We start from the raw sequence: 12,431 nt of genomic DNA, 5'->3' as shown, positions 1-12,431 counted from the left end.
GAGGCCTGGGAGCTCAGAAACGAAGAGGCCAAATGGTGAAAGAAGGAGCAAGAGACAGAGAACACTGCCTTTCAGGAAATCCAAGGAAATATCTACTTGGAAAGTATTACCCAACAGTATCCCCATTTCTGAAATATGAACCCTGGAGGCCAGGGCCTTGGGCAGGGCTCAGGCACAGCTTGGCACTGGGACACCAGGAGTTCAGGGACAGGGAAATAAGAGCATTTTAAATGTGAAAAAAAAATACGCAGTGTGAGAAAGAGGAGTCCAAAGCAAGGTGTGAAATCGGAGGCACCCCCATTGCACACTTCCAGGCTTGGCTAAAAGAATAACTAGCTAACACTGGCTGGTTCCCAGGGGCTTGGGAGCCCTTACTAGTACCTAGATGACTTCATGTCATCTTCAGGTTTCTACCCATTTCAGTAGAAAAAGCAAACAGCTGGGGAAATGTTTCTCTGGGTTTGAGAAGTGTGATGTCGTAATCAGCCTTTCGATTGGGGATGCTTAATCGGGTTTAAGTTGACAAGATGCCAGACAACTTGCACTACTGACCCAAAAGTCCTGAAACTGAAATGTCATTCTCTTTTTATTCGCTCTTCTTTCCCTGTTTACTGCCCTCAAATAAAAACAAGGCTTTTTATAGCCCATGGCTGGTGACAGCAGTCAGAAATTCTAAGGAGCATTTGCAGTCTGTCTGGAGATAACTTTTTTTTTTTTAAGGAAGATGCTATTGTGTATAAGAAAATTTGTGTTTACCCTATAGTCCCCGTAGTTTTAAAACTTTGGACAGATAGGATATATGAGAGACGTGGGTTCTGAGGTGTCTAACTTTAAGAGGTTAAAGAAATAAGAGCTGCCCAAAGGCAATCAGAAGCTTACTGGATACCACAGTCTCTTGGCTGTGACAAAGCAGAGTAAGAAGGTTATGGGGTAGAAGAAATGACCTTGTACATTATTTTCACATCTTTGATGCTTTCTGGAAATAGGGGACTGTTTTTGAAACGGAGAGATGTCTAGTGTTAGCTATAATGCAGTAAAGAAATGGTGAATGCATTTTATATTGCTAATGCCCTATAATAATTGGGCCATTCTATTATTCCAGGAATGTTATATAAGCCTCTCTGGAGAATTTGCATGGATATATAGCTGAGCATAATTTGCACAAACCTACTGAACCATTAGTATTACTTTGAAATGCAGAGCAGAATCACCTGGGAAATTTATCCAAAATTAAAAAGAAGGAGTTAAAACCTGAATAAATTTTGGGTCTCCATGTGGCTCAAGTCTTGACATGAGGTCACATTTCGATGCTTATAGTTACCACCTGTTGCATGCTTACACTGTGCGAGGCAGCCTTCTGGGGTCACCCAGACATTATCTCATTTAAGCCATACAACCACCCTGTGCCGTAGGCACTGTTAGTCCTTGCTCCAAACCACCTGCCGTCTCCCGCCCAAATTACTGTAATAGTCTCCTCCCTGGCCTCCCTGATGTCACGCATGCCCTCCTCGAATTTTCTGACAGTGCATCTCTCAGAGGGACCCACTTGAATCCCGGGACATGGCATGGCCCCACCCCTGCCCCGTGCTCAGAACCCCCCAATGGCATCTGATTGTGTTCAGTGTAAAAGCCAGATTCCTTGTTTTGGCCTACAAATCCCTGTATGATCAATTTCCCTATGATCTGACCAACTCCAGGCTTAATTCCCTCTTCTGTGTTCACCTCACTCCAGCCACACTGGCCTCTCCTTGTTTGTGAATATGTTCCCATCATAGGGCTATCTGCCCCCCCACACACACACACTCACCCCAATAGCCTCATGGCTAACTCACTCCCCTCTTACCACTCGTTTGCTCAAATCTCACCTTCTTAATGAAGCCAATTCTAATCACTCTATTTTTAATATTTAAACATCACAGTATTTATAATTGAACCCTACCCAGCAGGCAGCCTTGTGTTCTTTACCTTGCTCTAGGTTAACATATCACTTAATTTACAATTTTTTAAGTTCGTGACTTTACACACAAGTATGTAATTTCTGAGAGAACAGAGATTTGGATTTGCTTTATTAGTGATGTTTCCCAAGCACCTAAAACAGTGCCTGGCACATTAAAAAGGTCAGTAATCAATCATTTGTAGAAAGAATGAATTCCCGTTTAAAAATGAAGAAACTGTGGCCCCTATGGCAGGGAATGACCGGGATCAAACGTGATTCAGGCCCCAAATAAAAACCTGGTCTGACCCATAAAACCAGTGCACTTATCCCTTCAAATACAGACAATCCACTAACCAAAAGGTGAGTTAAAGGTGACATCTATCAAAAGCCCCTTCACTCCATAACCTATCCACACAGACGCTATATGTTCTCTCTTTCACATATGGATTTATGTCTTGCAGATGATGATAGATAGATAGATAGATAGATAGATAGATAGATAGATAGATAGATAGATAGATAATAGATAGCTAATAAGTATAGTTTCTGATAGAGAGATAAATTCACAAGAGAAGTACAAAGTCATTTCATAATTACCAAAAGCGGCCCAGCCCCATTTTGTGAGAGAACTGGAGGCTGAGAATGAAGGAAGAGTAATCAATATGGAAACACTTAGTGGGTTAGGGGAGGAGGCTATGAACACCAATACATTTTAAAAATCTGTTCTTTTTAAATGTAAGATTTAAAAGTTGATCACACATGCCCTTAGGCTGCCTCGGTAGACTGGGGATGAGGCTCTCCAGTGCACGCTGGTTAAGAGAGGGGTGGTCTCTGATTCTAGTCTATGTCATTGTGGAATGGCCTTGACTGAATTAAGGAACCGGTAATGATTACAGACTTCCTGCGACAAAGTCACAGAGTGCATGAACACTCACCCTGACACATTTGCAGAGTCACTGTAAGACTGGAGAATGCCAGGGAGGAGCAGGGAAGGTGGCTCTGGGACTCCACGCTCACCCTGAGGGGCAGCACACGCCTGGCTGGTTGAAACCCTGGCTGGCATGACCATGTTTCTTATTGGAAGAGAATAAAATCTGGATAGAAATTTCCAGTCCTCCTTGCAACTGTACTCCCAAATGAAGAGGCGGCTTATATGTGGATTAAAGGTCCACCTGGATCATGGTCTGAGAATGAAGTGTTTGATTCAACATTCCTTCTTCCGTGGAGAATGCTCTCTGGAGTCTGACGTTCCCTTCGGTTTGCTTCTCTGTCTTGTCAGCATGTTCATCCACTGCTACTTCTGGGAGGAAAAGCCACCTTCCTGCCAAACTCTGAGAGCCACGCAGGAAGCAGGTCTGAGAGCAAAGGCCTCCCAGGGATCTCAAGACATTTTCCTGTCCCCGATTTGAGGTGGTGGCTCACCGCTATGCTGGGCTCTCAGCTCTATGCAGACCAGCATCATCAGAGGTGGACCATGGAGAGCCCACCATGCCCAAATGACTCAGCAGGAGGGCCTGGGATCTGCCCAGCCAGGAGCTGCCCTTCATCATTCTTGACCAATTCTGACCAGGGGAGGGGCCGTGGGCACAGCTTTACCAGTGAAGTGGAGATTTGAGCCAGCTTTGTGGTCCTAGGTCTGATAGCTTTGTGCTTGAACACAAAAACTTAGCCAGTCTCTCACCCACACAAACATGCAAACCTGGGAATCCTGGACCCATGCTGCCTGGGGGAAGCCATGCCACCACACACACACACACACACACACACACACTCACACTCACTCTCACACAATCACACACACTCACACACACACACACTCACACACACACATTCATACACACTCACACACACTCATGTACATACACCTCACACTCACATACACTCACACATATACACTCACACACACTCATGTTCACACTCACACATACATACACTCACACACTCATATACTCACACTCTCTCACACACATACATACTCACACACAATCACACACACTCATATACACTCACATACTCATACACACTCACATGCACCACACATGCACTCACACACTTTCACACACTCACACACACATACATATATACTCACACACATACACACATAGTCACACACTCATACGCTCTCACTCACACACACACACACACTCACGCAAACACATGCACCTGCATTCACAAAGTCAAACATGCACACTCATGCTCACACATACACATGCAGCCACACTCACACACTCACATACCCATACTCACACATATGCTCATACACTAACACACTCACACACACATACACACACATACTCACACTCACACACTTACATATACACTCATACACTCACACAAGCACATGCATCCACACACACACATACTCACACTCACACACTTACATACACACATTCACACAAGCACATGCACCCCCACACAATCATACATATCACACACTTACACACTCACATACACATGTGCATGCATACATACTCACACTTAGCCAGTCTCCCTCACCCACACAAACATGCAAACCTCAGTATCCTGGACCCATGTTGATTGGGGGAAGCCATGCCAACACACACACACACACACACACACACACACACACACTCATACATACACTCATGCACTCACACACATTCACACACACACATACACTCATACACCGACACACATACACACTCACGCACACACGCTCATAGCCTTCACTGGACATCTTCCAACGAAGGACACCATCGCCATCACCGAGGCATCCCTGGAGCTTCAAATCCGAGCTAACTGAAACTGGACAGGACACTCCAGCAGCTGCCGTTGGAACCTCCACTGGGGGCCTCGCTCCCAGGGGCCACTTGCTGAATGTTGACGCCTGCAGTCAGATCCAGAGTCGGGTTTCCTCACAGGCACCCTGCACAGCTCCCGCCACTGACCCTCCACCCTCTGCTTCTACTCCCCGCAGTGGGCGCTGAGACCACTCAGACAAAAACACACCAGTCACCCAGATACATCATTTCCCCAGGAGCCTTCAAATCATTCATTTCTGACCTTCTGGCCGCCCCTCCCTCTCTCCCAGGAGCTGGAATCTCACGCAGCCGGATGGAAGGTTCTCCGGGGAGCGCGGCCTCGCCGGGCAAGCTGACACTGTGTCTTCAAACATTTTTAATTGCCCTGTCAAAATGACAATTACGGGGCTAATTATGGAGGAGACAATACCAGATCCACTGACTGAATCAAGCGTCAACTGAGTTTTATGTAATTATGCGATTTAATGAATGGAGGGCTGCGGTAATGGACGATGGCTGGTTAATTAGGAACTCCCTTTATGCTAATAATGCCATTTATTTTCCACTCACGGTATTTATTTTCAGTGTCTGAGGTGGTGGACGTGCCTTGCTCTGACACTGGCATGCGGAGTGTTTGGCTGCCAATTGCGCTATTTACAGGCAGCAGACGTCTCCCATTCACCGACTGAAGAGCTCCAACTGGCTCCTATTATGTGAAAAGCATCTCATTGTAGTCCTAGATTTTAATTATCCTGCTTCTGGGCGAGGGCCCTGTGTCTTCCTTCTCCTGAGACCCGAGAGAGAGGACAGTGAGGGACTATGGCCGATGGCCCTCCAGGTGCCCCCACCGGGGCAGCTTATGCAAAGGGGCAGGGAGATCCTTTTGTGGTTATTCTTACCCACCAGCCCTCCTCATCTCCATGGGTGGCTTTCCTGACACATCACCCAACTGGAAAGCACAGCGGAGAGGGGTGGCCCTCAGCCAGGCCCCTTCCCACCGGGGACACTTGATGACGTCCGGAGACATTTTTGGTCTCCGCTCGGGGTTGCTACTGGCATCTAACGGGTAGAGGCCCGGACTGCTCCTGGGCGTCCTGCAATGCCTAGGACGGTCCCCGCTACATGGAATCCTCTTGCCCAAAATGTCAACAGGGCTGAGGCTGAGAAACTCCATACCGTACAGCAGTGGTTCTCAACCTTCCTAATGCCGTGACCCTTTAATACAGTTCCTCATGTTGTGGTGACCCCCAATTTCATTGTTACAAATTGAACATAATTAAAGCATAGTGATTAATCACAAAAACAAGATGTAATTATATCTGTGTTTTCCGATGGTCTTAGGCAACCCCTGTGAAAGGGTCGTTCTACCCTCAAAGGGGTCGCGACCCACAGGTTGAGAACCGCTGCCGTAGCGTATCCCATCAAGAGGCAAGCAGATCTTCGCCACCCCAGCTTCACAGAAGAAAACAAATATCTCGCGGCATCTGAAACATGATAGAACTGTCAACGTTATGTGAAGTCAGCTACATAAATTGTGAAACGTGAGCCACAGCTAAGTTTGTTCTGCAACAGTGTAAGAACATGGAGTTTTTTCTCTTGATGAGAACAGAAAAGCGATGAGCGCTGTCTCCTGGAAGAAGCCGGCTCCTCGCCTTGCCCTCCGGTCTCCAAACACCCATCACTCAGATGCTCTGCGCTGACGGTCCTCCCGGCCTAGAGCAAAATGAGAAAACAAAGAGCACTGTGCCGGCTTTTATAATGCTAAATTCCGCCAGTTTCTCATTTGAAGATTGTGTCTTTCCTACTTTTCAGGAAGGCATCTTGTGCTCTTACCTGGTCAGCGTCCTTTTTTCTGTCTTTAAAAATATCCCTTACTCATTTTTCAGTGCCGGGTGGTGCCGGACGGGCTCCCACAACCCACAGTGGGCCTCAGACCCAGGCCTGCCCAATCCATCACGTAGGTGTGAGAGAGCCGGGCGTCAACCCAGGATTTGGGATGAGGTCAATGAATCCTACTCCTGTCTGCTGGGGCGGCAGTGGGACGACAAAAACCTGGATCCGACTGAGGCAGCCTTGCCACCCAAGGATGAAATGTGCCCAAGGTCTGTATGTAATCAGCACGGGGAAGGTAACGAAGGAGGACACCGAGGGGGAGGAAAGGGAGTGAGGAGGAAGAGAAAATTATGTATGTTATCTTCTGCTTGGGATCCTGGTCCCAGCCATTCCTGCGGCCTGGTAGCTGCCCAGCTTTTCGACTTTGGAGGTGAAAACATTTTCTTCTGGGTTGATTGGCAGCTCCTCACTCTCCTTCTTTGGCTCCTCCTCAGCCACACCCCTGCCCCCAAATGCCCTGTTCCTCAGGGTTCTGTCACAGTTCCTCTGCCCCCTCCTCAGTGAGGGCCTGTCCCACCTCTGCCCTCAGTGACCATGCTTGTGCTGAGGACTCCCCTTCACATCTCGGCCCGGGTGCCACCGCTGCCTGCTAGACATCTCCATGGAGCCCCCCAGCACCCACAGCCCCGGCTGACAGCTGCACTCACACTTCCCCCTGCCTTGCTTCCCTGCAACCCCTGTGGCATGGACAGCAACAGCATTGCCCAGGGGTGGGCAAACTTTTTGACTTGAGGGCCACAATGGGTTCTTAAACTGGACCGGAGGGCCGGAACAAAAGCATGGATGGAGTGTTTGTGTGAACTAATATAAATGCAAAGTAAACATCATTACATAAAAGGGTAGTCTTTTTTTTTTTTTTTTTTTTTAGTTTTATTCATTTCAAACGGGCAGGATCCGGCCCGAGGCCCGTAGTTTGCCCACGGCTGGCATTGCCCCCCCAGGCACCATCCTCAATCCAATCTTCCTTTCTTCTCATCTGTGATGTCCTGTCTGGGCCACCACTTTGTGCTGCCTCCCCCACCTCTGCCCCCTTCCTCCCTCTCCCACATACTCTCTTCTTCATCCAGACCAAATGCCCCCTCCCCAGGCGCCCAGCCCTGCCTGGAAGGCCTTCTCGTCCTCTCTCCTTGAAGCCTCCAGGCCTCCAGGTGGACCGGGTGCTCCTCCCCACACTCCCAGTGCATACACGTTTCCCTGAGAGCGTCTCTGATCATCCCTAGTCACTGAGCTTCCAGACCCATGTTTTCTTTAATGCTCGCGACCTTTCCCCACAGGAGCACGCTGGTGTTCCCATCTACAGGTGAGGGGAATAAGATTACGAGCTTGAGCCAGTGGCTCAAATTTGGGAGCCAGAGAGAAGCAGGACCGGGATCTGATCCAGGCAGGTCTGGCCGCAAAACGCTGTGTCTGGACCACGACACCAGGTTGGAAAGCCAGGGCTGGAGTCTAATCTTCACCTGTGTCCCCACCGTCCAGCAATGCCACACTGGGTGTAAAGATGCTGGGCTGGTTTAATTAACGAAAGAATGAATACACGGAACTCTAAACCTCTCGCTGAACACGGGCTTTTGTTTTTCTTTCCTTTTTTCTTCTGTAAAAAGGCAGGGTTGGGTCCCAGTCACCTTTCAGATTCGATGGCACTATAGTTCTAACAAACACAGCCAGCTAACAACTTGCAAAAACAAGGGACTCGCCTGTTTCTGTCCTCGTATCCGTCATTTTCTATCCAAAAAGAACTTGCTCGTGTGCCATTGCATTGTCCAAGGAGAAATGCCAAGTGAAGGAAGCTTCTAGAAATCTTTCCCTGTCTTTATTATTTTCCACCTCAAAAGTCTCAATCAGTGAAAGAAATGATATAGTTTTCCATCACCTGGTCCTCCAGCTCCCAATACCCCCTTCTGCTTAAGAAAAAAGACACAGAATAGGGAAAAAAACAAACAAAAAAAACAGTAGCTGTAATAAAAGTGAGAGAAGCAATGTCTGCCTGCTGGAGCGGCGCTTTCTTCCCCAGCACTGGGCTCAAAGTAGATCTAATTAGCTCGGCTCTGGCCTGGAAAGAGAATCTCTGCCTGGTTTGCACCTTCGCTGGATTCCAAGAAACAAGCCCGGCTGGAATGAGGGCGACAATCATGATGCAGTTCATGTTAGTGGCCTTATGGGATCAGGTAAGCAAAGCACGCTGGGACGTCGGCTGCCCGCTTCAACGTCCCTACTGCTCCCAACCCTGCCTGCACCTGCTTTTAAAGTCCCTTCAAGGCCACCTCTGCATCTCCCCAGAATGAACTGTGTTTACTGCTCAGCTCTCTGATCTTTTAGCATGTGGTTCGATCCTTCTCCTTCAGAGAAAAGAAACCTGATGGTTAGGAGAATGAACTTATTCAGATTACTAGTGGCCCAGTGCACGGATTCGTGACATTGAAATGAAATTAATTAGAAGAAATATTTTAATATCGCTATTCGCCCTTTCTCTATAATAGAAGTGTCAGAGATGACACTTTCTTTCAGCTTCAGAGGTACGTTGTGCCAATAGTTGGTCTTCAGACATATTCTGTTGACAACGCCACTTTCTTTCAGCTTCAGAATGTCAATAAAAACAACCAAATTCACAATAGAAAAAGTCAGATGGAAACACACACATGTGATTGGCGCCAGCGAGAGCTTTATATGTATCGCACATGCGCAAGTCAACTTAGCCTTTTATAGATATAGAATAAACTTGCTTAATTAGATATGCTTTCTGATTTAGCTAAACTTTTTCCAGCCAAGTGGAGCACCCCAACTTCTCTTCAGGTAATTGTCAGCAACACAGCAGTAAATATCAACATGAAGCAGATTATTACTGTAGATCACGCAGGGAGAACAAAGGGTAAATATTTAACTGCAGCAGTGTCTGACTATATTCTGTGCAGTGAGAAAACCTGAAGTCATGTTCAAGGTCCACCATTTCTTTTAATTGAGGCTGTGTTGAGGGATATTCAGTTGGGTCAAGTTTCTAAGCTTTCTAAATCTCCATTTTCTGGCTAATGAAAAGAAAATAGGATTCCACCAAGTCTTCTATCTGTCTACTCCAGGACTTCTGTGAGGATCAAATGAGATGAGGCACCGGAAAATGCTTCACAGACATTTGGTTACAGTGTGAAATGTCTGCACCTGGCTATAAAGCAAGTCCTGTTCCTGGGCTGAAGAAACTGCAAGGAGGCTAGTCGCTAGGGAGAGGAAGCCGGGCGTTGCTATGTGACATCATTACCCAGATGGTCAGACAATTAGCATATTCGCCTTTTATATATATAGATAGTACCTACAGGTCCATAACATGACCTCACTGAGTCTCAATTTCTGCTTCTGCAAAATGGCCATAAATATCTCATCTCTTTTGCTCACAAAGGAAAATTTAATATCCCTGAACACAACCCCAATTAAAAAGAAATGTTTCTTGCGGAAGGAATTTCAGCTGCTAAAACTTGATAATCAGCGCAAGCCCACAGTTTAGTGGTTACTATTCTGCCAAGCTCCAAGGCCAAAGAAAGGGGAGAAAGAATGTGTAGCTTTTTAAAAGAGAATATTTGAGAGACCGAAGCTCCTTAATTCTTCATTGTGGAGGGGAAATTGAGCCCTAAATTATTTATTGTATTTTAAATTTACTGACAGAAGCAGTTTTGAAAACTTTGCTGTTCTTTTTGAAAATCATTAGCCTACTTAAATGTTTTAAATCTTTTAAACTCTTTCCTATTAAATGGGGAAGTGCAGGGGGAGAGTGCCAGCAGAGTAAACTCTTCAGAGCGGAGAGAGGACCTCACACCCCCCTTCCTCCACGGAGTGGGACGAAGACTCATCCTGGCCTTGGCCTCTCCGCTGGGTCAATCTTACCCAGAGCTGGTGGGAAGTGGGGAGTGGAGTGCCATTGTATGGGGTTCAGTGCAAAGAACCTGGACCCCTGAGCCCTGAGTTCCAGGTGGAGCAACCCTGCTGGTTGCTAATAGAAACCCCATCACAAACCAGCAAGTGCAAGAATATGATTGGTTGGCTCAGATACCCAGGATGGGCTCTACGAAGCCATGCAGTGGCCCAGCCACAGCGACTGGATCAGGGTGTGCACGTGAGCCTCTCAGAGAGAATGAGAGGGGGTGCGCCTTCCCCTCGGAGCAGCCTGAAAATATTTGCTCTCTTCCTGGGATGCCTGTGGGTAAGGGGGGCACATTTTGCCCCCAAGTCAGTTACCCTCTTTCCATCTCTCAGCCCTTCTTCCTCTGGGAGGTCACACTCTTCTAGACACTAGGTGTCAACCTTGTAGAGCTTCGTGTCTGGGTTGACTTCGCCTGGACTCTGCTTCGTGTGGACTCTGGGGAAGTGGAGTGTGTCCTTAGCATAAGCAAGGCCCAAAAAGGTTTGGGTTGCCGTCCAGCATAGTACGCAAGCACAAGAAACGCCATCCCAATAACGGGATTAGGTCTGGTCCAGAGCCTCCCTCGAAGGAAACTGGGTCTCAGTCATCAGTGGGGCTCCTTGTCCAATTCCCCGAAGGCCCCAGAGTCTTACGCAGTTCAGGCTACTGGGTCACACTTGTCACCTGACATCAGGACCAGCTATATAATTTGTGCAAACTGAGACTATGGTGTCCTGTGTTCAAAAATTACTAAGCATTTTGACAAGGTAACAGAGAAGCATTAAGCCAAGCGCAGGGCCCTTCTCGGTGCATGCACAGGCCAGGGGCCCACAAGGCTGGCCTTGCCTAACCCACATTACCTTTGCAATTCCTTATGGTCCCGTAAAGCTGCTCATCCGTGTCGCCTCCCTCACCTTTGGCGCAAGTTCTGTGCCAAGGCTGATGCCCTAGGTCAGTGATCGGCAAACTCATTAGTCAACAGAGCCAAATATCAACAGTACAACGATTAAAATTTCTTTTGAGAGCCAAATTTTTTAAACATAAACTATATAGGTAGATATATTGTTATTAATTTAATTAGAGTACTCCTACGGCTTAGGAAGAGCCACACTCAAGGGGCCAAAGAGCCGCATGTGGCTCGTGAGCCGCAGTTTGCCAACCACGGCCCTAGATGCACCATGTGGCCATTCTCCTCTTCCCCAGGGCCCTGGAAGGAATCGATGTACAGAACCCCAAAACCTCCCACACGCACATCTTTGGGGAACGCTCCCCAACACGTGCCAAGTATCCCTGCCCTTCCCAACTCCTCCCTCGGGCACAGGAAGCTCCAGGGGGTGAAGACTCCGCTGAAACCCTGCTTGCACATCAATCTGAGAAGAAGGGAAGTGGAGAGCTCTCATTTTTTCCCTAAAAGCAGCAAAAAATAAAACACATAGTACTAACTCAATACATTACCCTGCAGGGGAGTGACATGGTCAGATTTATGTTCTATAAAGATCTCTCTGGCCACAATGCAGAAAATAGATTGTGCAGGGGGTCAGGACGGAATGTAGAAATACCAAATAGGAAGCTATTTCAGAATCCCAGAGAGAATAGCAATGGCCCGGGTGCTGGCGCAGACACGGGGGGTGCACACATCCAAAGACGCTTAGAAGGTTGGCACAGACGCCAACGTCGCCTCGCCCAGGACCCACTCGCTTTATTCCTAATAAAATCCAAAGTACCTTCTGGTCGGAGAGGTGTGCGTTTAAAAATGTGCACTTCCCATGCCTCCTTGCATAGAAGGGTGACGATGTAATTCAGTTACGACTAAGAAAATATAAGAAGGCTGGGGGAGGTTCTTGGGCTTTTACAAAGGAAACAGGTTGGACTGGCTCCCATTTGCGCCTTGTGCCTCATGCTTTGCCTTTTCTCCTGCCTGGAATCTGAGGGCTATGCCGGGAGGTCCAGCAGCCAG

Source organism: Myotis myotis, unplaced genomic scaffold (genome assembly GCF_014108235.1).
Source record: "Myotis myotis isolate mMyoMyo1 unplaced genomic scaffold, mMyoMyo1.p scaffold_m19_p_5, whole genome shotgun sequence".
Taxonomy (NCBI): Eukaryota; Metazoa; Chordata; class Mammalia; order Chiroptera; family Vespertilionidae; genus Myotis; species Myotis myotis.
Note: the sequence above shows the minus strand (reverse complement) of the source record.